Below are 10,451 nucleotides of genomic sequence, written 5' to 3'. Positions count from 1 at the left end.
GTGTCTCTGGGCTCTGGGTAATGTGACCCAGTTGTGTTCTTCATTTTTTAAGGGAATACAAGACTGCTGCTGCTCGTCCTTGGGCTGTCCTCTCTCTCGGTCTTCTCACGCTCTCTCTCTCGTTCAATACTGATCTCCATCCTTCTCTCCATTTTGCTATCCACTCTCTCATCCCTGACTTTTTAACTCTTGACTTATTCGATACATCTCTCCATCCCTCTCTCCTTGTGTTTTTTTGTTGACACCCTCTCTATCTCTCTCTCACTGTAATTTCTATAATTTGTGCCACCTGCAGTGTTGGCTGTTCTCCAGTTCTCCCAAGGAGAGTGAGTCCGTGTGTGTGTGTGTGATGAAGAAAGAGAGAGCAAGCGAGAAGGACAGAGACATAGAGCGAGAAAGCGTGATAGAGAAACATGGAGGGAGAGAGATACCTCGATAGAGAGTGTGATAGACCGAGTGTGATAGAGAGAGAGTGTGTGTAGGGAGAAAAAGAGAGGATTCTCTTGCAATGGAAATTGGTCAGGATGTGGACTAGCTGGACGCGTGCTCCCTTCTCTCTTCCCTCCCAGTCGGCTCTGCTGCTTTCTGTTTCCGCTCCCATCTACTCCCCTCGCTTCTCTCTCTCTCTTTGAGCTGTCCGACCTCATAGAGGTGGGGACCTGTCTTCTACTGACCAGCCCAACGCACATAATAGCTCTCCGCTTCAAAGCGTGTATGTGTTTTTATGATTTAGTGTGTGTGTATGTGTGTGAGTGAGTGAGGCGAAACTTCCCGATGCATGGCGATGGAACTAAACAGTGAAAGGTTACTGGGAAATCAGCATCTTGCTGCCCAGAGGAATTACTAGCCGTGGGAACAAAGGTGAGGAGGAACTTAATAATGTTGTTGCTTTGAAAAATGGTTATATACTGCACACTTATCATGGCTGTGTGATTATCATTCACACCTTGTCAGAGATATTCACAGCAGAGGTCTGTTTGATACTGTGGAGCAGTTTTGAAGTAATTAATTTGTAAGGCTGAAATATAATCTGTAATATGTGATACAGATTCTGTGCTCGAACTGAAATCAACGTGTCTCATATAGTACCACTATTCAGGGTTTTCCCTGCCATGGTCTCGGTCTTCATATAATCATAATTGTAGTGGTCAATGTGCTTGGGCTGCACTTACCGAAATTACACTGTCCAAGGTTTCAATTTAGCCTGGAGCTAATGGTAGCCTTGGACCCCACTTTAATTAGATGGCGGTCCACTGGTCTTGTTGCCAGTCTTATCTCTACACTAGATGCTATCCTCTCTTCTGCAGTTAAGATAAAGACAAGGTAAAGGTGTAGTGTGTGTGTGTGTACTGTGTGTACTGTGTATCACTGTACTAGTGTCCAATTGTGTAACTAGTATCCAACAGTGTAGCCTTCTGGTTCTCTAAAGCTTCATGTCTGTGTTTTGGTCACACGAGGGATACAGGTTGGTAGGTGCAGTATCCTATGTTTAGAGTGCCAGGATGTTTGTGTGTGTGTTTGTGTGTGTGTGGATGTGTGTGATGGAAGAATGTTGTAGTGTAGTATAATGTAATAAGATGTTAGTGGTTGTTTTTGTCTTGTTTTATTGACATAAAATTAACATGTGGGTCTGGGCGTTCTAAGACTTCTACAAATGGAATGCATTGTTTCCCCAATATTCATTTAGCAGCAGTGGAGTGAAACAATGCGAAGACAAAAATATATATAATATACAATGGAGTGTGAAATGATTGACACCCTTGATAAAGATGAAGAAAAATTTGTGTATAAAATATCATTCAAATACTGAGGTATATTGTATGCTCAAATAAGTAATGATGAGTGAGCCTCTGTGAATTTCTCACTCATCATTATTCACGATTCATTCAGAATTAACCGAAGCTGCAAAAACTCCTAGACATTGAAATGTGATTCATTTGTTTAAAGTTCATGATTTAGAGGATAGGGGTGATTTATTGCTATTCGTATTATAATCCCAGACTGTATTATCTCACCTTTAAACACTAGCGCATGTGTCTAGGTGTCTAGAGAGAGAGAGAGAGAGAGAGAGAGAGAGAGAGAGTTTGAGTTTTTATAAAACCTTTATTTTCTACTCAATTGTTAACATAAATAATGACACACTGCCTTTTCAGAAATGAAACAATAAATGTAATTCCTACACAAAATAAATAAAATAAAAATACAAAAGAACATATACATTCAACTTATTTCATCAACAAAAAATTATTTCCCCTCCTCTACAAAACAAAGCGCTCCTTCGTAGGCCCACTTCTCCTCAAACAATGGGAGATCTTTTACAGCTGAGAAGAACTCAAAATCCACTTTTATTCTTGCTTTCACTAATCCTTTAAAAACACATCTTATATCCTGCCCATATCCCGTGTCTATCTTATGTTTCCTACTCAAAAAAATTGACATCTTAGCTTGTCCCAAAATAAAATGTAACAGTTGACATTTTCTTTTCTGTTGCTTACTATATTGAAACCCCAAAATAAAAACAGTGTTATTGAAAATCTCACCTACAGCTTTAAACAAAGATTCCAGCATTTCCAATAGAGGTTTTATCCTCTCACACTCCATAAAACAGTGAAAAAATGGTTTCTCTTATATTACAAAAAGGACATCCATCTCTAACATCCGAGTTAATAACAGATACAAAAGCATTAACTGCAATAATGCCATGTAAAACCCTCCATTGCATATCACCAGTACCCTTTTGTAACAGTGGTTTGTACAGTGCTCTCCATGCTGGCTTTACCTTGTCATCAATTCCCAATTTTACCCTCCATGGAGTGTCTTTTCTATTTTTCAATTTATCTTTATTCAACACCTTGACACACCCCCTATACAAGTCCTTCTCATTCACCTCATCCAAACCCACCTCCTCCAACCCTCTCAAATCCAACAATAAACCCTTTCTCTCTGACTCTGGGATATTTGGTGTAATCCCTAGTCTTGGAAATGAGACGTCTTCATCTTGTACCTTCTTCTTGTGGCTATTAAGCATACCCCACTCTTCCGCTGACAGAGCCTTCCTGCAGCTTCCCAGCATTTGTCCGACAATCCTTTCCGACCTCACCCCCAAATGTTCAGCCACCCGTCTTCCATCCATTAACCTGTTGGGGATGGGGGCGCTGTTTAGACTACTTATGCTAATTTGGCTAATTTTTTAAACGGCTTCCCACAAAATCCTTGATCGTACAATATGCATATTATTATTATTATTGGATAGAAAACAGTCTATAGTTTCTATAGGAGTTGAAATTTTGTCTCTAAGTGGAACAGAGCCCATTCTACAGCAATTTCCCTGACATGGAGTCAGATTTGAGAAATGTTGGCCACTGTTCTGAAGTCATTTAAAAGGGCACTGTCGTTGCTATGACTATACGGACACTTCTTACGTCTTCCCCTGGATGCCTTTACGTGATGACGATTCCAACGGGGTCGATTGCACGTTCACAGGCCCTACAAATGAAAAAACCCTGAAGCTAGTCATTCTTTGGGAGCTGCGTCATGAGCAAAGTGGACACCGGCGCGCACCTGTTCCAAGCGTTAGTTTAGCCTGTTATATTTCTCCGGTCATCTTTTCACTCGTTATAGGAGTTAAAAACATCATAAGGTAGTTAATTTAAAGTGTTTTATAGCAATTTATATCCGTTTAGTGCGATTTTGGGACATTTATTTTTGCAACGATGTGAAAAGTTGGGCACGCTTTTCAGTTCATCCCGAACGCAGTTGACTTTTCCACATGGCAAGAGGACAGCTTTCCACCAAAAGACGATTTCTCCCAAGAAAGGATCCTTTGCCCAAGATACTGATGGAAGAACAGCTCAAGGTAGGACATTTTTATTATGATAAATCGTGTTTCTGTCGAAACATTTTAGTGGCTTAGGACGCCATGTTTTTTGACGTAGCTTCGCTTGGCGCAAACTGTATTGAAAAGTAAGGATAAATTAAAAAATGTAATAACGCAATTGTATTAAGAATTAAATTGTCTATCAATCCCTGTCCACCCTATATTTTTTAGTCACGTTTATGAGTATTTATGTATAAGAGTAGATCACTGTCTAAGTGGCGCAAGGACAAATTCTGACCAGCTGAGTTACATTTCACATTGTCTAACCATGATTTTGGTGGCTAAATATAAACATTTTCGATCAAACTGTATATGCATGTTGTAATGTGATGTTACAGGAGTGTCATCGGAAGAATTCTGAGAAGGTTAGTGAAAAAATTAATATATTTTTGGCGATGTTGACGTTATCGCCCACTTTGGCTAGAATCAATGCTGGGCTGCTATGTGCTATGTGCTATGCTAATATAACGATTTATTGTGTTTTCGCTGTAAGACACTTAGAAAATCTGAAATATTGTCTGTATTCACAGGATCTGTGTCTTTCGATTCGTGTATGCTGTGTATTTTTACGAAATGTTTGATGATTAGTAGTTAGGTAAACACGTTGCTCATTGTAATTATTCTAGTCCATTTGTGATGGTGGGTGCAATTGTAAACTATGCCATATACCTGAAATATGCACTTTTTTCTAACAAAACCTATCCCATACCATAAATATGTTATCAGACTGTCATCTAATGAGTTTTTTTGTTGGTTAGGGGCTATAAATATCTTAGTTTAGCCGAATTGGTGATGGCTACTGGTGTTGGTGGACAAATAAAAGATGGTGGATTATGCTAATGTGTTTTTAGGTAATAGATGTACATCTTTACATATTGTGTCTTCCCTGTAAAACATTTTAAAAATCGGAAATGTTGACTGGATTCACAAGATCTGTGTCTTTCATTAGCTGTATTGGACTTTAATGTGTGAAAGTTAAATATTTTAAAAAAATATTTTTTTTGAATTTCGCGGCACTGGTTTTTCAGTGGGGGGGGGGGGGGGGTGTGCCGCTAGCGCCACGCTGATCCTAGACAGGTTAAGGCGGGCCCGGCCATGTCCATTAACTGTTTTAAGGTGATAATTTTGCCCTTCACCAGAATCTTGGAGAAATGTGGAACAGCTGCAGTTGTACAATCCAGTCTTGCCCCATACACCAGAGGTTCCTCCAACAACCAATGCACTGACTCCGCTGAAGTTCGTCTGGACACCTTCATTATGCTCCACACTCTGAGAAGACCTCTGTAAAACGGAGGTACTCCCTCCCTAGAAATCTGGCGACTATCAACCAGAAATAAAGCCTTCTTTAAACCTAATCCTCCAACCCTCTGTAATACAAGACCTGCTACCCCTCTCCACACCACATTTTCCGGTCCATAAAGCAACCTTTGAATAAACTGAAACCGGAGAGCAGCAGCCCTACTAGCAAGATGTACAAGACCTTGTCCCACTTCCTCTTTTGACAAATACAAAACACTTTGTGGAACCCAGTGATATTCATCAAAAAAGAAATCCACAATAATTGCCTGTATCTTAGCTAGAAGGCCAGATGGTGGTTCTAAAACTGACAACCGATGCCATAGTGCCGAGGCAATCACATTGTTAACTATAATAGTTCGCCCCCTATATGACATTCGAGATAACAACCAACGCCATCTCCTCATCCTCCCTTCCACCATTTCAACCACCCCAATCCAATTTTTTTCCATAGTCCCCTCATCTCCTAGGTACACTCCAAGATACTTAAAACCTCCCTTACACCATTCCAGCCCCCCCTGGCAAAGCCATGATCCCTCCAGACCATTCTCCAATCTGTAAAGCACAACTCTTTTCCCAATTTACTTTTGCAGAGGATATTCCCCTAAAACGATCAACCATTAGACTCAAACTATCCACCTCCGCTTGATTTTTCACTAAAACAACTACATCATCAGCATAGGCTGAGAGACGAATAGGAGGAATATCCTCTGAAAGGTACACCCCTTCAATCCGACTTCTAATGCTATTTAGTAGTGGCTCTATAGCAATGGCATATAACATCCCTGATAAAGAACATCCCTGCCTAATACCTCTACCCACTTTAAAAGGAGCACTCAAACCACCGTTAACTTTCAATACACTTTCAATGTCACCATATATCACCTTTATCATGGCAATAAAACCAGAGCTGAACCCAAACGCCTCAAACGTGTGCCATAAATATTGATGTTCAACTCGGTCAAATGCCTTTTCCTGATCAATTGAAATTAGACCAGCATCCAACCCAATAGCCCTAGAGAAGTCCAAAAAATCACGAATGAGAGAAATGTTATCCCCTATCTGCCTGCCAGGAACACAGTAGGACTGGTCCGTATGTATGATTTGCCCCATCACCTCCCTCTGCCTGTTGGACAAAGCCTTGGACAGGATCTTATAATCAGTGCACAATAAAGCCACCGGCCTCCAGTTTTTCACCACCCTAGGGTCACCCTTTTTGGGCAGTAGGGTGAGGACAGCCTTTCTGCAGCTTATTGGTAGTAACCCTCCGGTTAAACTATCATTAACTACTGCTAGCCAATCCTCTCCCAACATAGTCCAAAAAGACTTTAAAAAGTCAACGGGAAGCCCATCAATTCCTGGTGCCCTTCCATTTTCCATGCCTTTTAATGCAGTGTATAACTCCTGCAAAGACAATGGTTGCTCAAGCTCAACCTGAGTTTCTGCAGCCACCTTTGGGAGCCCATCAAGGAACTGCTGTGTCACTGTTTTATCCTCTTTGTACTCACACTTGTAGAGCTCAGCATAGAACTCTACTGCCCTCTTTCTAATTTCACTAGGGCTAGTGAGCTCTTGTCCAACAGCTGATTTGAGACAATGAATAATTTTTCTTTGTCCATTCTTTTTCTCTAAACCAAAGAAAAATTTGGATGAGGCATCCATTTCAGAGATTCCCTGAAACTTACTTCTCACCAATGCCCCCTGTGCTCTGATACCCAGCAGGTCTGCCAATGCAACTTTTTTTCTCTTGAGGGCCTGCGTATGGCCTCGATCTCCTGTGGTCTCAACCAACGTCATGAGTTCCACTATTTCAAACTCTAGGGCTTTCATTGATCTGGTGATATCCTTGGTGACATTCCTTGTGTATTGATTACAAAATTGTTGAATCTGGATTTTCCCTATATCCCACCACTGTTGAAGGGATACAAAACTGGCCTTTTGAGACCTCCACCTCTCCCAGAAAAAACAAAAACATTTCCTGAAGTGAGCATCACTCAATAAAGTTATATTAAAATGCCAGTATGCGCTTTGGGTTTTACATCGTTAATGAACACCACCTCTGTTATTAAACAATGATCAGAAAATCCCACTGGGGTTATCACACTTGATTTACAGACCTGAGATTGATGCTCAAAACAATAAAACCTATCTAACCTGGCCATAGAGATGGTGTTCTCTCTCACATGCGCCCATGTGTACTGCCTTGTGCCTCTATGTTGACTCCGCCAAATATCACACAATTCGTGTGTTACAATGAGGCGTTTTTAAAAAGGTCCTTGAGGCTATATGAGGTTCTTGGTGATTTCTATCTAAATCACTGACTGTGCAGTTAAAATCCCCAGCAATAAATAAATAATCTTCATTGTTACATTTCTCAATGGTATTTGATAATGTCTCTAAAAAACATACCCTCTCAACTGCCACCACTGGGGCATATACATTTATCAGACACATAGTGATGTTTTCATACCTTGCTCTAACTTTTAATAACCTCCCCTCAACTAACTCTTCAACCTCATAAGACAAAGGCAAAAACCCTCTTGAGAACAATATAGCCACACCCCCACTTTTTGAGTTTTTATGACTACACACCACTGTCCCCCCCACTCCTGTTTCCACAGAACTTCATTTTCCAAATTACTATGAGTTTCTGTTAGAAAATGTATGTCACTTCCCTTTCCCCTAATTAACTCATACACTATGGCTCTTTTTTTACCATCTCTTCCCCCATTTACGTTTAAAGAAGAAATCTTAAAACTGCTCATACAGAGGAAGATACAGACACCCCATCTCTTTACAGAGTTAAAGCTGCAACTGAACTCTTTCATTTTCTTTAGAATTTACATCACTCATCACTCTCGTGACCACTTTCTTGAGTCTAGCAATTTCAGGGCTTGTCAAACCTCCCCCTGTATTTTTTGACATCAGAAACTTTGCTGATTCAATAAACAATTCACTTTCAGGGAAAAAATCAGTTATATTGTAATCCTGCATATATTTCTTCCCTTTTGTCAACTTCAGAAATTGACGTACATTCTTAATCCCATACCTCCCGTCCTCCCCAATTATCTCGCTATTTTGTTGTGACGCGTCAGATGACTCACTCTCGCTATCTTCCCCAGAAGAAAACCCCACCATCTCTTCAACCTTTTCATCTTCAACTAATTTATCAATCTCTACCTTCCTCTTTGAATTAGACCCTTCACCACCCCCTACATTCTTTCTCTTACTCCTCGGTACTTTGAAAACAGCTTCTTCCTTTTCCGTTATTTCAATTTCCTCTATCTCCAATTTCATTTTCCAGCACCACCTCAGCGACGGCAGTCGCAATCTCAACGACTGTTTCCCCTCCCTCTTTGTTCTGATCTACCACAATTGCCCCCGTATCCACAATGCCTTCCTCTCCTACTTTTCCAACCACATCTGCCCACCTTCTTCCGACCCCTGCACCCTTAGCATGTTCATCCCTTCGCGTTGATGCGTTAGCTGCACCATCACTATAGCTATTACCGGGCTCTGCGCGCTCATTCTCAGGACAACTACGCACCAAATGCCCCTCTCTTCCACAACCAAAACATTTCATTGATTCAGTAGAAGCATAATCAAATCCATCAATCTTAAAACTGAACGCTAAATTCAGTTCATCAATGTCCTTTTTTAAGATCATATGCACTTGTCTCCTATTAGACACGACATGTTTCAGCAACGGAGATTTGCATCCAAAAAGAACCTTCTTTATTGTAGATACGATTTGACCATGACGAGATAACTCTCGCTCCAACACTTCATCTCTAACAAATGGTGGTACGTTAGACAATATAACCTTCTTAGCCGGATTCATAAGCGGAAATACCGGCGTCTGTATCTCCCGCAACACAACACCTCTCTCCACCATCTTATTCACCTTTTCAATGGAATCTAAGAATATCACTACTGTGCTATTCATCCTTGAGGCTGATTTGATGCTATCATACCCAATGATAGCACCCACAGCCAAGCTACATTCTTCCACTGAACACCCAGACGCTGCAGGAATTTTTATTCCATTGCGCCGACTAAGTTTTTCATACTCCAAACTTCCACGAGTGGCCATTTCAACCAGCCCCACCCGCTGGTTGTGCCACCACCCCTATACTTGCTTAGTAATAGTTAGACAAGATACCCTTAAAACAACTAAACTAATCAATATATATATATTTACATACCAAAACCCAATAGAGTGAAAAGAATTCCAGTCGCTCTCACAATCACTCCTGCTTGACGACTCACTCCCAGCATGCACTCCGACGAGAGAGAGAGAGAGAGAGAGAGAGAGAGAGAGAGAGAGAGAGAGAGAGAGAGAGAGAGAGAGAGAGAGAGAGAGAGAGAGAGAGAGAGAGAGAGAGAGAGAGAGAGAGTAGGAAAGAGAGAGTGGGACAGAGAGAGAGAGAGAGAGAGAGAGAGAGAGAGAGAGAGAGAGAGAGAGAGAGAGAGAGAGAGAGAGAGAGGAGAGAGAGAGAGAGAGAGAGAGAGAGAGAGAGAGAGAGAGAGAGAGAGAGAGAGAGAGAGAGAGAGAGAGAGAGACTTTGGATCATATTTAGCCTTGATTTAATTTTTTACTATTTTAACATCTTGAGTTTGACCAAAGGTAACACTTCTTTCATAAACTCTAAATTACCATGGAAACGTGTGTGTTTCAGTGATTCGTGTTTGTTTTCTTCCTACGGTCCAGGGTGCTGTGTTTAGTTGTGTTGTAGTGGTAGGAATAGAGAGGGAGGAGGTGGAGGAGAGGAAAGCCATTTCACAATCTCTCCCCCTCTCACCTTCTTCCTTCTGGACCTTCGTCCTGTATTTTAATCTGTGTTCAAACACAGTTTTCTCCGTCCGTCCGTCCGCCACACACACACACACACACACACACACACACACACACACACACACACACACACACACACACACACACACACACACACACACACACACACACACACACACACACACACACACACACACACACACACACCGTCCGACATACAGTACACACACAGTCACACACAGTCCCACTCACTGTCACACACACACAAAATCACACACCGCCTCACATACACACACTACCGTGTCCAGTCGTAACTCTGGCAGCTTCCCCTCTTACTTTACCCTTTCCCATTCTGTGTCCCGGTTCCAATCTCTTTCTCTCCCACCCTCTCTCCTTCTCGCCCTCTCGCCCTCCTTTCTTTCCACTCTTCTTTCCCCTCTAGCGATTTGTTAAATCCATTGAACGGTGTATGTGAAATGCATA

General features: G+C 41.5%; 1 protein-coding gene across 1 annotated transcript in view; it reads left to right on the top strand.

Annotated features, from left to right (window-relative positions):
- Positions 1–342: 342 nt before the first annotated feature.
- Positions 343–10,451, top strand: part of LOC129817139 (pleckstrin homology domain-containing family G member 1-like) — a 115,467-nt gene continuing 105,358 nt past the window's right edge. The window contains exon 1 of the mRNA XM_055872073.1: positions 343–861. The gene's annotated coding sequence lies outside the window, so the exon portion shown is untranslated. The remainder of the gene's footprint in view (positions 862–10,451) is intronic.

This window comes from Salvelinus fontinalis, chromosome 20 (assembly GCF_029448725.1).
Source record: "Salvelinus fontinalis isolate EN_2023a chromosome 20, ASM2944872v1, whole genome shotgun sequence".
NCBI lineage: Eukaryota > Metazoa > Chordata > Actinopteri > Salmoniformes > Salmonidae > Salvelinus > Salvelinus fontinalis.
The sequence above is the reverse complement of the archived record's forward strand: the minus strand, read 5'-3'. Positions and strand labels throughout refer to the sequence as shown.